Source organism: Mustela lutreola, chromosome 6, assembly GCF_030435805.1.
Source record: "Mustela lutreola isolate mMusLut2 chromosome 6, mMusLut2.pri, whole genome shotgun sequence".
Lineage (NCBI taxonomy): Eukaryota > Metazoa > Chordata > Mammalia > Carnivora > Mustelidae > Mustela > Mustela lutreola.
The window spans coordinates 152,820,379-152,836,573 of NC_081295.1; the positions used below are offsets into that span (position 1 = coordinate 152,820,379).

The window sequence follows — 16,195 nt, forward strand, 5'->3', positions numbered from 1 at the left end:
GTGCTGAGAGTCAACCCTCTCTCTGGTTTTCTTTCCCACTTTATTGGAGCGGTGGCTGCTGCTGCTGGGGGTTCCCTGTCTTATGGAAGCTTCCTATCCTGTAAGTGATGAAGCTTCTCATCTTCCTCTCAACTAAAAGTTCGAGACATTTGAGAAGTTACCTCATGCACCAGGGCCAGGAGAGGGTCTGTGCGCATTTTCCAGACTCTACAAGCCCCCAATTCGAAGGACTGTGATCTATGAGGTGGTACGGACCTTGGGGACACAAAACCAAATAGTCTAAGAGCTTTGTCAATCCTGTGGGCTAAGTCAGCACCGAACCTAGACCATTCTTCTTTGTCTTCATAGGAGTTGTACAAAGGGGTACTTAACTAAAACTTTTCACTTTCAACTCATTATACTGGTGTGGACTGGATGCCTTTCTAAGTCTATTGAAAACAGAAAGCTGCAGTGTTTGTAGAGTGTAGCTACAATGAGGCACTGACAGTGTTTTGGCCAAATTTCTTTAAAGATCATTGCGTTTCTAATCATTATAAAATAATCCTCGGAGTGAGGCAATTTTACATATTAAATTTCACAATTACCTGTTTATAAAATTTACAGGCAATAAAAGGGGAAAACATCTGTATTTCATATTTCTTTAAAATCAGCCTTGTAACTGATGCTTCCAAGACCACCCACTGGTGAGACGTGGAGGTACAAAATGGTCCTAAAAATGGCTCCAGACCCACATAGTCCTTCCACTGCTCATGCTCGCCATTTTGGCTTCTGGAATGAGCTTGAGCTCCTTCCTTCCTCCTCTGGGAATTCTCTCCTCAGACAGAAACAGGCCTAAGAGGGGGCCGACCCATGATTTTCCACTAACAGCAACTTTGGCCGCTTAGAACTGGCCCGTGTCACTTCTCCACATCTGGCTGTCTGTGTCGCTGTCGTGGGAACCACCGGCCACCCTGAAGATCTGTGGAAGATCCTCTGCTGTGGAAGGGGGACTGTGGGTAGAAGCAGTCCTCCATCGTGCTATGTGATGGTAGACTGCATCGTTTGTCCTGTCCTGGGCTGCGGCGGGAACTTTCCCTCATGCTCCCTTGGGGGCACATCCCTTCAATCACCGTTCCTCAGAAAAATGAAGACTCCCCTCCCCGCCTTGGTATCGGGTCAGACTCTCCGGCTGGATTTCACCCTGAATTCCGTGTATGTTCAGTCCGTTTTCAGGACTCCCAATTTATTTATGAAATATCAACACAATTGGTCACACAGCAAGTTAATGGAAGCTTTACCCCCAAGTCTGAGATCAATTGAAATGGGATCAACCAGACAAGTTGGTACCAAACCAAGGCATCCTGGGGTACGTGAAGATTGGCACGGGCCAGGCTCATAGGGAATGATTTAAGGGAAACCATTTTTAAACTCCCTGCATCCCTGTGTTCTCTTTTCTAAATTTCTCTCTCTGACAAGGCATGTATATTGGAAGACTCAAACACCGGTCTTCCCACCGCGCCTTTCAGAATTGCCCTTATCCGGTTTTATGAAGAAAGGCATGCCTTTCACTCACCCTGAATCTTATCATTGTGCAGTGCCCCGGGGTGTACAGATTTCTGGGATTCCAGACAAAAAGACCATTTGGAATGCTGTTGTCAATGAAGCCTCCTTTGATCAAGGCACCATGAGCTCATGGTAAATCTTCATGTCCTTCTGTCTTACATTTACTTTTCTTAAGTGCATGGCAAGAGGAGTCACTTGTGGCGATCCGAATTCACTTATCCCGTGGAACAGAATGACAGTACGGGACGATTTTCATTCAGTGACCTTGGCCTCTTTGGCTGTGTGTGTGGAGATCTATGTCCCATGGGAAAGGCAGTACATTTGCAGGATGTTGAGGATTAGCACGAACTCTTACAGTCCCCTCATTGTACCTCTGCACTCCCTTGCCTCCTGTTCATTACATCATCGTCCCTCGGCGGCTCTGCAATTTGAGGCAACCCTCAGTTTCCTCATCTCGAAAGTACCATTAAACTAGTGCCCACCGTAGCAGGCTGCAGTGAGGGCTAATGGAGACAGTGTCAGGAAAACATTTCAGAGAAGACCCGAATAAAGTACATGCCAAAGACATGTTTGTTTCATGGATAAGGCCACTTACAGATTTTCTTTTTGTCTAGTTACAACAGGGGAGCATCCTTGGGCAAAACCAACTCTCCAACTGGGGGGTAAAGAACTCAGCCTTCCCCAGAGAGAAATCTGGTCTCTGACCTTGTTTCTTGGGAGGGAATCTCTAAGGCCTTAGAATGTGTCATCTTAGAGAAGTTGTCCAAAAGTTGACATTGAAAAGGCTCTTCTGTTTACCTGGAGGCCTTTGGCCAGCCAGATGGGAGCAACCGCTGTCTGGAGTGAAAGCTTTGGGCTGCACCAACCACGTGATTTATGATGGGGTTTGCATCATGCATGAGCCGGAGGGCCTGGAGACTGAGATCAGCTGTCTGGGCAGTTAGTCATGCCGAGGTGACGGAGCCCCAGTGAAGTCTCTGGACGCTGAGGCTTGAATGAGCTCCGCTGCTTGGAAACTCTGCATATTGTCACACGTCAGTGCCAGGAAAGTAAAGTGGATCCTGACTCCCTGGGGAAAGGACAGCCAGAGGATCCACATTTCATACCTTCTTTGACTCTGCTCTGTATCCCCTTTCCCTTGGCCGATGTTAGTCTGTATCTCTCAACTGCGATACTCCTAACAAGCAGTATAATAGTTTCCGGTGGTTAACTGAGGTCAAGGTGTACTTGAAGCCCTTCCAGCTAATGATGGAACCCAACGGCAGCCTTAGGGATCCCTGAAGTGACGAGCGCTGTCAGAAGTGGGCGTGGTCTTGTTCATTTCATCATGCGTCTAAATACTGACTCCCTGTGTTGTACACCTGAATCTAATACAGTATTATAGATCCACTCTTCAACAGTTAGAAGTAGGTGTGGTCTTGTGGACTCCTCTCTCTAAATCTTGCACCTGCAGAAGGACTTTATCCTAGTACCCATACACTTGATGCTTTTGTGTCAGCTAACTTGGATTTTGTGATAATGTGCTTCGGAACTCGGTAATTAATTCTTATTTTCCAAATAGGGACACGTATGGAGAAGAATTCCTTAAGCTGACTGATCACCAAGAAGGAACCTGCAAATCCTCCTGCGTTGTTGTGAAGGCCATCACTAGGCAGCTCTCTTGGGCCTTGGCTCATATCAGCAGCGTAGGGCGCTCCGCACGGATGAGGAACTGGGTTGCTTTGGACAAGTCAGTCTCTTATGACTTCTGTTTCTTTCGGGAACCCTGCCTAATACAGGGGTGCAGGCTCCTAAACATCATCTCAAGGCTATTGTTGAAGGTGAACTGGATCCAGCCTACTGAACTACTCGAGTGAAAAAAGAAAAGAAAAACGGAATGTCTGGGGTGGAAACAACATATAGAAAGAAGGTTCTTCTATTTTCCTTAACATCCTTTGTCCATTCCAGGCATTCTGCTTATGTAAAGGTGATTTATCAGGAATATATTCTTCTCAATATGATCCCTGTAGATTGTTTTTTCATGTTCTAAAAAGGATCTATTTTCTCTCTCTCTCTCTCTCTCTAAAAAATATTTTATTTATTTGAGAGAAAGTATGTGTGAGAGTGAGCTGGGGGTAGGAGCAGTGGACGAGGGACAAGCAAGCTCCTTGCTGAGTATGGAGCCTGACACGGGGTTTGATCCCATGAGCCTGACCGGGATCATGACCTGAGCTGAAATCAAGGTCAAATGCCCAACCAACTGAGCCACCCAGGCACCCCTGGAAAAGGTATGTTCCCGTAACAGCCACCAGTGAAAACGACAACTCAGAAAACCTAGTGCAAACTTGTGGCCACCATTTAAGGACAGCATTAATAAATGGCAATGAATTACTCATCATCTTCCATGTGATAAATACAATTCGTGCATTACCTCGCTTGGTCCCCATCCCAACAATGTAGAGTAGCCATGATGTCTCCCATGGGAAAGCTGAGGAAGCTGAAGTTCAGAAGGCTTTAGAAAGGCTGGGGGTGGGGCATGTAGATAGATCGAATGAACAGAAGCAGGATTGACAGCCCTGCTATTAGATTCTGAAGCCCATGCTAATGTCCACAATAGCCAAACTGGAAGGAACCAAGATGCCCTTCAACAGATGAATGGATAAAAAGATATGGTTCATACATACAATGGAACATTACTCAGCCATCAGAAAGGATGGATACCCAATATTTGCATCAATGTGGATGGAATTGGAGGGGATTATGGTGAGTGAAATATGTCAAGCAGAGAAAGACAAGTATCATATGGTTCCACTCATATGTGGAACATAAGGAATAGTGTGGAGGACCACAGGGGAGGGGAGGGAGACTGAATGAGAAGAAATCAGAGAGGGAGACAAACCATGAGAGACTCTGGACTCCGGGAAACAAACTCAGGGTTACAGAAGGGAGGGGGTGGGGGGATGGGGTAGCCGGGTGATGGGCATTAAGGAGGGCACATGTGGTGATGAGCCCTGGGTGTTATACACACCAGTGAATCATTGAGCACTACAACAAAAACTTGTGATGCACTATATGTTGGCCAACTGAACATATAAAAAATAAAGTCCATGCCAGGCCCTGCCTACTGTGTCCTGCTGCATGTCGTGTTACAGATCTCTCTAGTCATGGCTCACGGGAGGGAAGAGTGTGTTGGCCCAGCCCTATGGGATGCACAGACAGTCAAATGAGTGCCCACTACATGGAAGAAACTTCGTCTCGACCAGTGAACGGAGAACGCCAGGCCAGAGAGAAAGGCTGCATAGGTCAGTGGGGGCATGAGCTGCCACCGGAAGTCTGGATGGTCGTGTCCCAGGACTCTGGCATGGAAATTACACATTGTGGGGACCCATTTGCAAGAGCGGGTAGGGTGACAGTGATGTAGCAGCTTGACTCCAGGGCTGGACACTGGGCCCTAATCTGAGTTCTAACATAACTGCCTTGTGCTCTGGGAGACTTCATCTTCGCTAGGTCTATGTTTTCTTACATATAAAAGGAAATTTAATTAGAAAATCCTATACTTTTAGGGTGCCTGGGTGGCCTAATTGGTTAAGTGTCTGACTCTTGATTTTGGCTCAGGTCATGATCTCAGGGTCCTGAGATCGAGCCCCATGTCTGGCTCTGTGCTAGGCATGGAGCCTGCTTGCGATTCTCTCCCTACCTCTCCCTCTCTAAAAATAGGTAGATAGATAGATAGATAGATAGATAAAAGTAAATGAGGAAGTCGTTCAGCTGATGTTCTTATAAGCAGAAATGAGCAGAAAACATTCCTTAAGATTAAGTATCGGGGGCGCTTGGGTGGTGCAGTCAGTGAAGCAATCAGCTCTTGGTTTCAGCACAGATCATGATGTCAGGGTTGTGAGACTGAGCCCCACGTCAGGATCTGTGCTCAGCATGGAGTCAGCTTAAGACTCCCTCTCCCCACTGCTCCCCACCCTTTTATTCTCTCTCTTTCTCTCTCTTAAATAAATAAATCCTTTTTTTAAAAAAAAAATCCTGTACATTTGCAAAGATTGTGCAAACCTTTGTATAAAACATGACCCCCAACTTGAATTTTTGTGGCTGACTCCGAAAGAAAAATATAGATTTGTTGTGCAAGTTCCCCATTGGAATCACTTACAGTCCTCATTATCCGCTCTATCTCACTGTGTATTTGTCTAGATTCGCTTGAGAAGAAAAATCCTCAGTAGAAACAATCACTCCGTGCTTTTGGAAGACAGTTTTCATCTCCTCGGTCTTCCGTTAAAAAGCCTGAATTGTAGCCAGTGTAGTCTAATGAGAGAAATTATTTCACAATGTCAGTATGTCACCTTGAAGAAGTTTACCCATTTAAGAATGGGTTTTGAAGTGTACAGAGAGGCATAATTTGCATACAGTTGTTTCCTGCAACAGTGTTTTTCCAAATAACACATCTGTCCTGTCTCTATTTGCCTGAAGCAATATAGAATGCATACTCTCTTTGAAAGAGAGAATTAATAATGCATCAGGGAACTTTCATCTGGAACAGCAGCTCAGATGTAGTCCAGTCAGTATCGAATGCAAGATATTAATATCCTAGTCTCTGGGAGGACAGAGTCCCGGTACAGATTGCCACCAACATCACTTGTATACTTTAATTTGACAGGCACTCATTTACTATATGCTAAGAGCCAGGACCCAAGCCAGATGAGGACTATAAAGTAAACTAACGTCTCTAAGATTCGGTTTCCTCATCTCTGAAGTGCTCACCCTTGTAATATTTACCCCCAAAAGAAATAAGTTGGTGCATTTAAAATACCAGTCTCTGGCCTGGTGGAGATATTCAATAAGTAGTCATTTCATTGCAGCAAATATGAGCCCTTGCTGCTTGGAAGGAACTGAAAATGAGTCATGAGGATTAGTACTGTTCAAACAATCAGCAGTAACACACGTCAGGATGTGATCAGTGAGATTAGAATGGCAGGAAGACAATGGGAATACCTGGAGGCAGAAGAGGGCACTTTTGTTTAGAGAAATTGGGTAGAATTTGATCATGACAGTACCATTTCTTTTGGACCTTAAAAGGTTAGGTTTTCATGAGCAGTATAAGGGTATTTGATATACAGACTCTCCTTCAAAAATTAGCCATGATCAGGATAATATAGATGGCAAGGTGAACCTCTCTGGTGAAGTATCAGTCATCTACTAAGAAGTAGTTTCAAGAGGCAGGTTTTAGAGCCTCGACTCTTGTTTGTTCTGTTCAGCCCTTGTCAGTGACTTGATTATCATGTAGTCAGATGACAGAAAGTAGAAGAGATGGTGTAGGTGGAATAGCAGAATGCAAACCCAGTGGGTTCCATCTTGTAGATGATGTCTACAAGCAAATATAGTTCTGCCATGAGAGCCACCAAATAATGAGGCTCTAGGAGAGTTTGGGTGGGCAAAGAAAGAAAGAACTTGATTTTAGCCAACTGTGAGTCATGCATGAGAGGGAATCTAAAAACTCATTGAGATTTTACTCTGCCGTAATAAAATTATTTCACTCAACAAACATCTAATGAAGGGCCACAGTATGTAAAGAACGTACATCAGTAAAGACTACACACCTGGACCTTGCGATCTCAGGACCTAAAGTTTAATGGAATAAACAGAAATGAAATGAATTTCACAGTTGAATATTGCACCACAATTGTGACAAGTGCCAAGAGGGACAAGTACGCACGTAACAAGGGGACCTGAACTCATGGCAGGGTCAGGAGAGGCTTTATGGAAGAAGTCACTTTTGCTGCGAAAGAGATTTGGAGATTAACCAGGTAAAAGAGAAAGTCTTCCAGGTAGAGGAGACAGCATTTATAAAGGCCTTCAGCCAAAAATGAGAATTGAGAAGACAAGATATGCCAGGATTGAGCCTCAAAGGAGATCACTTCAACGGGTAAGACTCAGTATCTCAAGTCAACCAGAAGATTAATGAGATGGAACATGGTCAGTGCTGTGAAGGAACTCAGAATCAAGTTTTGCTGAACATTGGAGATACTTCCGTTTACCTGGGGAATTAGGTACAAATTCACTGAGAAGGTGATATTTTGTTTGGGTCTTTAAAGAAAGATCTGGTTGTGGCAGGTACGGTTAGGTATTCTCAATACGCAAAGACCCATTAGCAGAGGATAAGAGAACTGTAATTTAAATTACTAGACAGAGAGGTAGGGAGAAAATCGGGACAGTGTAGGATCATGGGAATTAAAGGATGATCGCAGGACAAAGAGGGAGGGGCCACAATTTGGGATGGTTTCACGGAATTCAAATAAGATGAGGCCTGAACTAGATCTACCATGCACGGGAAGTTATTGGTGAACTTAGTGTAAGGAGACTGAGCTGTGAGTAAAAAGTGAGTAAATAGAGACAGCAGGTAGATAGCAGCTAATATACACCTAGAAAACTCAAAAAGGATTTTCGTGGCAGGATCCCTACAATATTCATTTTTTTTTTTTTTTTGTATTTTTAGAAGGACGCATAGTGCAGTAGTCATGTAGTAGTTATACAAAAATTAATTTCAGTTGTTGGATGAATGAATATTGGGGAAAAGAAAGGTTAATTATACTAGAAATGGGACAAGACTTTGGGGAAAAAGAGTTGATATAATATTCTGTCTCTAGCAAATTACTAACTTTGTGACCTTGGGCAAGTCATTTAACCACTTTGAGCTCTACTTTCCTCACTTACAAAATGAGGATAATGATAATTAATCTAATTTCCTAAGAGAGTTGGTGAGCGTGTAAAAGTAAGAAACTTTACATGAATGTGCTGTATAGACGCTGGGGTGCTTACCTAGTAAAAGGTATTTTAGTATTCGAAGGACTAGAAGCTGTCAGGGACTGATGAGGTGGTCAGCTCATTGCCTCCTCTTCCTGGACTACATTTCCCAGGGACACCTGCACCGAACAAGTCATGTGTTTGAGGTTGAGTCCATGACGTGTGAGCAGAAGTGATACGGGCTGCTTCTAGGACTCAGCCATTGAAACCTCCCGAAAGGGCTCCTGTATGTTGCTTCTGCTTCTGCTGGTTTGATGTAGATTGGGTGAGGGACCTTGGAGGATATATTTTGATGGAGGTGCATGTTCTTACTCCCAGCATGGAAAATGGTGTGGCATTAGCTTCAAAATTTGAACATTCTCAAAACCCATTAGTCCTGCCATTGTAGTCCTAGGTGTATGTGCTCTAGAGAAACTTGTAAATGAGCTTTTAGGAGACATACATGAGTGACTTTATTGTTGATAATAACCCAAACGGAGAGCAATCCAGATGCCTTTCAATAGGAAATCTACAGACGAATGGAGAAGACAGTTTAGGGTCACAAAAACTAAATAACAAATCACTGTGAGGACAAATCACTGTCCATCAAACTACGTGAATGGAAGTAAGAAATCTAATGATATGTGGACAACGCAAGTCATAAAAGAAAATATGGTGTGGTAAAATTGTAAGAAAAGAAAAAGATAAATTGGCAGGGCCTAGCAGTATGCTTTTTCACACTGTATGCATCTGTGGCTTTTTCAAAAAGAGGAAGGGAATCATCTAAATCATCTATTGGCCAAAAATACGGCCCACAACCACTACACAGGTTGGTGATGTAAGGAGACATGTAGTATTTATGTAGCGTGTCGTCTGCTGCGTTCACTCTATCTTGCCGGGGCTCGGCCGGCCTAGCTGGGCACCCTCATGCTGACAGGAGAGCCGTGGTTGGCCAGGTAGTTCTGGTAATCTGGGCTGGCACAGGCCCTTGTCTTGGCTGTTGACTGCTCTAGGATGGCCCTGACCTAGTGTGACGCCATCCGGATGGCTAGTCTGGCCATGTTCTCATGACAAGGCCCCGAGGGAGAACAAGCAAGCACAGTCCTGCAAAGGGCCAGCAGGACTGTGCGTGTGTGTTGCTCACATCCTATTGGCAAACGCAAGTTATGGTACCAAGTCTCGCCTTGAAATGGGAGGGGACGAGAACTTTATAAGGCCAAGGCCGTAGGAGGACATTAATGGGGAGTATTAATGTGGTCAGTCTGCCATAGGAACACATCACAGAATTCAGGACCATGATGACCGCGGTCCGGAAGGCAAGGGGTGGGAAGAAGAAACACACAGCCGCCGTTGGTGACGTTCTAGTGTCCAAGTGAGATAGCGGTTCTGTTGCTCTTCACTTTAGAATTATGCCTTGTGACATAGACATATATATTATGTTTATCCTTTTGCAAGTACCAAATGCTATATATATAGCATTTGGTACTATATATTTTTTTTTTCAAATGCTCTATTTTTAAAATACTGGGGGGCGGGAATCTTTGGGGGAGGTCCAGTGGAAGGTGAGACCTCTGGATTCTCTTTTTGTGTTTCTGCCAAATGAGATATTAATGGTCACTTTTTAACAGAAGATTGTGACTTGGACAAAGAAACCACTCATTAAGTAAAATTGAAGGACAAGCTTCAGCAAACTGGTGAGAATAATCTTTGCTGCTAGAGACCTCAGATTGCGTTTCAACGTTGTGGAAAACACACATTTGTCCTGCTCTGTTTTTCTCCCTTTTATTCTGTTTATTTTATCCCCAGAACAAAGATACCACAGCTTGCCTTCGAAAGACTTCCATGTGAGTGTGAAAGAGGGTAGAATTTGGAACATGCTAGAGTTCAGATAAAACTCTGGATTTTTTTTTTTTTTTTTTTTTCTCAAAGCTCTCCTCAATTGGACCCAGATCCCAGACCTCCAGGGTTTGATTCATTCATCTCTAGCTGGAGCTGTGTTTTTTTCCACCCCTCTCCAGAAGCCTGGGAGATTCACTTGAAAAAGACGCTGCTGCCTGCTTTTTGCACATCACAAAAGAATTAATGTTTGCATAGCCCTTTGAAGATGTGGTGTCACGCATATGCTATTATTAATAATAAACTACAGATCTGCTCCACACCATCTGAAAAACAGGGCTGTGCCCCGATGAAAGGACCCTTATTCCTACCAGTTCGCCATTGGGCTTAGCCCAGACTGGGGCTTGTTCCAGAACTTGGGTAAAGAAAGGAAGCAGCTGGAGGGAAACAAAACAAAGCATATACCACCCAATCCCTTACGAAAATAAAGCCAAAAGGAGGATTTCCTAACCATTAGAGGTCAGTGCCACCCACGACAAGCTTTTCAGCTGGAACGTGGGTTTGGGGCACAGCACCTGCTGGGGAGGGGACCGAAGGAGCGTGTCTTTGACTGTGCGTGCCTTCTGAGGAAGGTAAACATTCCCGGGTTCGTGAGCCTGCACAGACAGGAAAGACGGCACTGATGGCAATCTGCAGGGAGTCATTCCTTCTCTGTTTGCTCGGTGCTCCGAGTTGTTCTGGTCTGTCCCTTTTTTTTGTTTGTTTCTGAAGCCACTAATACCATTCCTCCAACAGCTCAGTGCATTTACAAACTACCTTTGCGTGGCTGAGTTGGAGGAAATGGGTTTCAAATCAAGCCACTGTAAAGACCCGCCCGGGGAAGGCTTCAGGACAGGTTTTCTTTTGGAGAGAGGCAGGGACAAACACACAGAGCTGAAATGCAAAAGAATTGGCTTCCGCGGAGGCCCCTAACAGCGGGGACACCCGCTGGCAACAGCAGCGCTAGGAGGAGCCAATTTGAGAGCTGGGTCTATTACTTCTGTTTTTGGGGAAAAAAAAATCTTTGCACCTGCCTTTGGTGCCGATTCCTGGCTCAGTCCCCTTGCTTCAGCCTCCCCTTGGCTCTGCCTGTTTGAGAGCTGGTGACTCAAAAGGTACACTATTTCTGCATTACAGGGGATTGCAGAAGCAGGGAGTGTGTCTTTGCTCCATTTCAGGCCCCAACACGGAAGGTGTTGTATCATGAAAAACGGAGCTGGAGAGAGACAGCAAAGGAGCAAGCAAAAAGAGGCAAAAACACAAAACTCAAGGAAATCAAGATCATGCTGTGCACAATTGTTACAGCTGTTTCTGTTTTTATTGGCTGTTTCTTTTGGCTTCCCTTTTTAGCAACTGGGGTTCATATGGGCAGGAAGGCGTACAGAATGGCCCAGCTCTGCCACGGTGGAAGGACAGAGGACAGAGTGGGGAAGGGGGGGTGCGGGGCATGAGCCCGGTGTGGAGGTTCTGGATTCATATGGCTTAGAAGGGATACGCATCAAAGCATTTCTCTTTCCTTTTCTTTCTTTCTTTCTTTCTTTCTTTCTTTCTTTCTTTCTTTCTTTCTTTCTTTCCTTTCTGATAGTTCTGTGGAAGCCTTAGCAATAGAATTCAGATGCACTTAATGGAAAGCTGTTAAAAGCATCCCATTCCCTGGCTGGATCCGATTAGTCGTCCGTTTTAAGGCATTGTACTAACCCTGGAGATGACATCCCCGTATCTCTGAGGAAATAAAGTGTCAAGACACGTCCCTTTGCTTTCCCTCTCGCCGACTGTGGTTCACCTAGACCACCGCACAGGGCGCGCGTAGGGAGAGTGTGTGTTTTCCCCGGGGGCCTCTGCTTCTCATGGTCACAAATGGAATGAGCTATATGCCTACTCACTGACCCCAGGAGGAGATTGGCAGCTGGGAAACAGCATCCCAGGGCCTGGTGTAACCTGGCACCCACCTGGATTCCCCCGCATAGCAGCTGGAAGGTGAGCCAGGGGCGGGGTGGGGGAAGCCTGTGGAAAAGCCCACAATTTCTCTCCCTGTCTCTCTCTCTCTCTCTCTTTCTTAAAAATTCCTATTGAACCGGTGATTTAAATGACATTTTTAAGGTGTATAAAATTGCCTAACCCAGAGTTATTGAATTGGATGCTATTCTGAACCACACCTGCCTTCCCTCTCCACACACGCACACTCTTAACAAAATTCAGTCTACAACTCCTAAGGGAAGATTCTTCTTCTTCTTCTTCTTCTTCTTCTTTTAAAGATTTTATTTATTTGAGAGAGAGAGGGAGAGCATGACCAGAGTGGGGAAGGGAAACGGCAGAGGGAGAGGCAGGGCCCCGCTGAGCAGGGAGCCCAATGTGGGGCTCGATTGATCCCAGGACCCTGGGCTCATGACCTGAGCCCAAGGCAGACCCTTAACTGACTGAACCCCCCTGGAGCCCCTGGAAGGATTTTGCTTAAAGCAAATCCTGAGTCTCCAGATGAGGGCAAGTGAGCAGGAGAATGGGAAGAGAGGAAATCTAGCAAGGAGGAAGGCATTTACAGAAGTTTGGCTTGTGGTTAGAGCAAAAGGGAAAATACAGGGAAAGGGTGATTTATGAAAAATGCCTCTATCTGGTGATGCGGGATTGCGTGCTTTCGCATTAAAAAGCAATCCAGGGGGCGCCTGGGTGGCTCAGTGGGTTAATCCTCTGCCTTCGGCTCAGGTCATGATCTCAGGGTCCTGGGATCGAGCCCCGCATCGGGCTCTCTGCTCCGTGGGGAGCCTGCTTCTCCCTCTCTCACTGCCTACCCTTCCGCTTGCTTGTGATCTCTCTCTCTCTGTCAAATAAATAAATAAAATCTTTAAAGAGCAAAGTTGTTCCTTGTGAAAGACAGTAGTTAAAAGAAAACAATACAAACAAACAAAAAACCACAAACAAATCTCGTATCTGTCACTAATAAAAGTTTGGAGTAACGCTAAGTTTGTTTTCTGCTCTGACTCCGTGTAAGTGTGGGAGAAATTCTTTTGTCTTGAGCTTTGGCCACAAGAGGGATTGACAGGGCTTGACCAGAGAGAAATTCTCTCCCGAGAGTCTTGTGAAATTAGGACGTAAAGACATTGAAACCCAAGCACTGGTTGTTCTTGTTTGTACTCGATGGTCATGTTCAAGTTTTATCCTCACCCCTGTGAAACTCTGCAAAGGGCACTCTTGTGACCATGGATGTTGGTTTTGCTTTAAGTGGTCATTATTATTAACAGTCTCCCTTAAAAAAAAAAAAAAAAAGTTTTCTCAATTCACTTTTCTGTGCTTTAGGATAAAAGCTATTGGGATCCTTGGGTGGCTCAGTGGGTTAAACGTCTGTCTTTGGTTCTGGTCCTGATCCCAGGGTCCTGGGATCAAGTCCCAAATCAGGCTCCTTGCTCAGTGGGGAAGCCTGCTTCTCTCTCTCTCTCCTTCTGCCTACCCCTTCTCCTCTTGATTATGCTTTCTCTCTCTCTCTCTATGACAAATAAAGAAGTTAAAAAAAAAAATAGAATGAGGGGCACCTGGGGGTGCCACTGAGGGTAGCTTAGTGGGTTAAAGCCTCTGCCTTCGGCTCAGGTCATGATCTCAGGGTCCTGGGATCGAGCCCCGCATCAGACTCTCTGCTCAGCAGGGAGCCTGCTTCTTCTTGTTTCTAGGCCTGCCTCTCTGCCTACTTGTGATCTCTATCAAATAAATAAATAAAATCTTAAAAGAAATAGAATGAAATCTATTAAACTTCACAATATTTCCCCCCAAAATGCATGTTAGGTGCTACCACAAATTTTAAATACCACCATCAATAGCATCCTTTGCAAAGGAAGAGTAGATTTTTGCCTATCGAGGCTCAGCCAAGCACCCCCATTAGCTGGTGTATCCGAACCCCACTTGCAAAAACATGTTTCTGCCATTATCTTTACAGAAAGCCGTGTGTTCACACACATGCACAATTATGAGACCGAACACTCCCTCCTTCTTCTTTGGTTGCTCTTTGATCTTTTGTGGTCTTGCTGCTTGTGTCCATATGGAAATGTTACCGACCAGCGGGCCATTCCTTTCCATTATGATCCCCATCCGGAGTCCTGCCCCCTGTCGTTTCGTATTTGTGCCGAGCTCCAGATTGATGCCAACATTTCAAAGGAACACACCTCATCGGGTTCAAAAGCTCAATTTGCTTTAAGTAGCCATCAAAGCTTACACTTAGATTTAAGCACTAGTTTATAGCCAGATTTTCCTGACATGCAGTGACAACGCGCGGGCATCTCCCGAGAAACCATTTCCTTGTGAGGCTGGGGAGACCTGTGGGATCAGGTAGGGAGGTCATGGGTGCTGTCAGCAAGAAACCTGTTCTCCGTGCCGGGCGCTCTGCTGATTTCCACTTTGGTATTTCCCACCTGGAACTGTATATAAGACATGCACGGGCATGACCTCATCCAGAGGAAATGTATTGAAAATGTTCAAACCCTAAAAAAAGCCCCATTTGTTGATGGCAGTTTATGTTCATTCGTAACTTTTCTTCCTGTCCATAGTACCCAGGAACGCCAGTCCTGGAAATCCCCCACTTTTATTATGCTGGAAAATACCAAAGACGTGAGAGCACACAAGTATGTGCTTACCGAGGGAGCTTTCTTTTTCTTTTCTTTTCTTTTTTTTTTTTTTTTTCAGAGCCTTCCAAAGCTCCTCCTTGGGAGAGATTAAATCAAGCCGGTGCCTTGCCACTTCTCCAAGTCCATCTCACACATCAAACAAATGAAAATCCTTCCCCAACTCATCTCCCTTCATGCCCACACTCAAATATGCTGTTTTATGTGGGTCGACCAAAGTCTTTTTCTGATTTTCCTCCCCATCTGTGCTTTGAATAAACAGGCATCCTAAAGAAAAGGAGGACTTAGAGGATCAAATTTGATTCCTGTATTTGGAAGCGTTTTCAAAAGACCACACCGCGCTTGGTGATTCGGGCAAATTAGGTTCCGTTTGCTTCTAATAGCATTTAATTACCTCCCACAAGCTTCTCAAACTCTTTGGCTTCTTGGTCTGGGTGACTGAGCTCTTCTGATGTCCAAAACGGTTTCCTGGCTATCCTGGGTGTCTGGAATCAGAAACCAGATAACCAGAGACAGAACCAGTTGGTTTTTCACTTTTTAAGTTGTTGTTTTGTGGCCAAAGGCACAGTGCCTCGATTTCTTTTTTTCACCAGGGAAGTGATAGGCTCGAGGGGACTTAAAAGCTCACTGGGATGGAAAGCAGGGTGCACTGGTGAATTTCTAAGGGAATTCACCCCCAAGTATGAGAAACTGAGAGCAAGTTACCTTACAGGATCTTCAAGGGATTCGGTCATGCTGACAAATTAGTTTTTATTTTTCTTTCTCCAGACTGCAAGGGAGAGGAGGGTGGAGTCCAGAGCTTCTCCGGAAGCGAATGCATGTATTCAGCTGTCAGTATTTCCGGTTGAAAACTTCTGAAGAAGGGGCGCCTGGGTGGCTCAGTCGGTTAAGTGTCTGCCTTCCGCTGAGGTCATGATCTCAGGGTCCTGGGATCGAGCCCCACATCCGGCTCCCCACTAAGCAGGAAACCTGTTTCTCCCTCCCCCTCTGTCACTCCCCCTGCTTGTGCTCTCTCACTCTCTCTCAAATAAAGAAATAAAATCCTGGGGCGCCGGGGTGGCTCAGTGGGTTAAAGCCTCTGCTTTCGGCTCAGGTCATGATCCCAGAGTCCTGGGATCGAGCCCCGCATCAGGCTCTCTGCTCAGCGGGGAGCCTGCTTCCTCCTCTCTCTCTGCCTGCCTCTCTGCTTACTTGTGATCTCTCTCTGTCAAATAAATAAATAAATCTTAAAAAAAAAAAAAGAAATAAAATCCTAAAAAAACCCCACTTAATGTGAATAATAAACTTATTTAATAATAAATAATAAACTTATTTATTATCAATAAACCTTCTAATTGGCTGAGATTATGTTTGTTAATCTGAGCTGAAAGCCAGTGGCATTATATACAAAGGCTAGTTATTTTCAAAATCAC

The 16,195-nt window shown here is 45.0% G+C and overlaps 1 long non-coding RNA gene across 1 annotated transcript in view; it reads left to right on the top strand.

Annotated features, from left to right (window-relative positions):
• LOC131834810 (uncharacterized) overlaps positions 1–4,634 on the top strand; it is a 231,162-nt gene extending 226,528 nt beyond the window's left edge. The window contains exon 6 of the long non-coding RNA XR_009354958.1: positions 3,104–4,634. This is a non-coding gene — a long non-coding RNA (uncharacterized LOC131834810). The remainder of the gene's footprint in view (positions 1–3,103) is intronic.
• The last annotated feature ends 11,561 nt before the right edge of the window (positions 4,635–16,195 follow it).